General features: G+C 38.5%; 1 protein-coding gene across 9 annotated transcripts in view; it reads right to left on the reverse strand.

Moving 5' to 3' along the window:
* The window catches only part of GRIA1 (glutamate ionotropic receptor AMPA type subunit 1), an 843,377-nt gene that overhangs the window by 813,434 nt on the left and 27,494 nt on the right, over positions 1–2,449 (reverse strand). The gene's annotated exons all lie outside the window — the stretch shown is intronic.

The raw sequence follows: 2,449 nt of genomic DNA on the forward strand, positions 1-2,449 counted from the left end.
TGAAAATAATGCTTTTGCATTTAAATTGGATCATAAAATGAACAAGAAGCCAATGAAGCTTCCTAAGCAAAGGAGAAACATGATCAAACTTTTGTTTCCTGAAAATAAATTTTGCCACCGTGTTTTGTAACAACTGAAGACGTTGCAAACTGCCTTGCTTGATACCCAGATACACAGAATTACAATAGTCCAATTAAGCAAGCACAATGGACTGCACCAACAATGAGAAATGCTCCTGATAGAATAGTGATCTAATTTTTTTAGAACAACAGAATAGCCTTACTTGGTTAGACCAATGGTCCATCAAGCCCAGTAGCCCGTTCTCACGGTGGCCAATCCAGGTCACTAGTACCTGGCCAAAACCCAAGATGTAGCAATATTCCATTCTACTGATACAGGGCAAGCAGTTGCTTCTCCGTTGTCTTTCTGAATAACAGACTATGGACATTTCCTCCAGGAACTTGTCCAAACCTTTCTTAAAACCAGCTATGCTATCCGCAGACTGAAAGAGAACTTTTTCACTAACAAATTTATCTGTTCACAGAAGTGATGAGTCCTGGATAATTTCCAGAACTCTAGAAGAAAACTAAATGTGTAGTGAGATACCTGATTTCTATGTAACAAAAGGAGGAAGAATTTCTAACTTTGGCCCAACCCATAATAATTTAGTTTTAGCGACATTCAGTTTCATTTGAATGGACATTGCTCATGACTGAAACTTAGAAATACAACAATCTATATTTGAAACCAATTAATCTTTTTCTGCCATGATCTACTATGCTATAAAATAGAGAACAATTTAAATTGGTTATGGAAAGAGTGAGAAGGCAAATATGAAGTAGAAAAATAAATCGTGTTTACTTGCAATATAATAATTTTATGCAAATTTTATGAAATGAAAATCTGGCTGACTGCAAGAATATGGAGAGCAAAGAAGGAATGCATATGCTAAATATTACATTTTTCTGTCCCCTTCTTCCACTAGTTCACACTATCTTTAAAAGCTGTCCAGCTCTGAGATGACTGCAATTTTGATGCCTGTGTTTGCAACATGGTTCGGGATACTGAGGAGATGAAAAAGTACGTGGTACTGTAACATTACATTACATTACAGATTTCTATTCCGCCATTACCTTTCGGTTCAAAGCGGATTACAAAAAGAGTTATGGAAGAAGAGTTACAACGTTAGATCAGAGAAGGTTTCCAAGAGAGGGAAAAGTAGGATCTGGGATTAGGGAGGGGATGGTAAGAGGGGGGTTAAGCTTTATCATGGTATTAAGCTTTATTAAGGGATTTCTTGAAGAGTATAGTTTGTATTTCCTTTCTGAACATCTTGTAGTCTGGGGTTGTTGTCAACAGGTTGGAGACTTGGTTGTCTTATCTTCGCTGCCTGAGTGGCCACTAGTCCGTTGTATGGTTTTTTCCGTTTTACTTCTTTGATTGGGGGGTAAGTGAATGGGGTGTGTGTTTTTCTATGCCTGGTAGAGGTGGTTTGGATGAGGCGGTCATTTAGGTAGGTTGAGATGTCTTCATTTATAGTTTTAACCTACTATTGAGAATAAATTGCACTTCACTGGACCTTGTGCTAAAAAAAAAGCTGAAGAGATTTGTATAGGTAAGGATCTGCATGCGAGAAAATGTTAAAATGTGTGTAGGAAAAGAAGCAAAATTCCTTATTGCTTTCTCACCAGTATTTTGCAGACTGAATGTAAAGTGAACAAGCTTCTGTCCATTAACTGAACAGCATTTGGCAAGTATGGGGACAAACATGCTTTTTTTTTTTTTTTAGAGCTTTTCAGATCTCTTTGTATAAGGACAATGAGATTTCACAAGGAGTACTAGTACATGGGAAAATATTGACTGAAGATAATTACAAGTTCATTCACTATTATTGTGGATCCATACAATGCAGCTAATTAAGGCTGAATGTTGATTTTTTTTTTTTTAGACTCTTGAAATTTGCATGTGCTGGGGACAATTTGAGACTTCTTAAAACCTCTGAATCGCAAAGTAATTTTCAATGCTGTTAAAGCACCTGCAAGACTTCAACAAGTTACTCACAATGCTCTGCTCTCTCCTTTTATTGTTTTCTTATCTCGCTGCATCTACTGTAGCCACGGCAGGAGCTGATCCTTAGTTTACAGTCAGTCATTTTCTCCACTTATTACTGAGTGAAGTGGCCAATCACTGACAGAAGGAGGGATTATCCTCCCGTGGAAGGAGTTCATCAGGAGGGAACAGCTGCAGAAACAGTAGCCCAACCTCGTAATTGAGACGACACATGCAACCACACACATTTCAAAGTGATTCTGTGCTTCTCTCTGACCCAGGAGGGTGAACTTTGACAGGCAAGCAGCCAGGTGGAAGGCAGCTTGACTTCAGGTTGCTACTGGTGTGAGAATCAAACATGGAATGGGCTTCTAATTTGTCTTGGTCCGGGCACTTAGCC

The sequence above is a fragment of the Geotrypetes seraphini genome, chromosome 18 (assembly GCF_902459505.1).
Source record: "Geotrypetes seraphini chromosome 18, aGeoSer1.1, whole genome shotgun sequence".
Classification (NCBI taxonomy): Eukaryota; Metazoa; Chordata; class Amphibia; order Gymnophiona; family Dermophiidae; genus Geotrypetes; species Geotrypetes seraphini.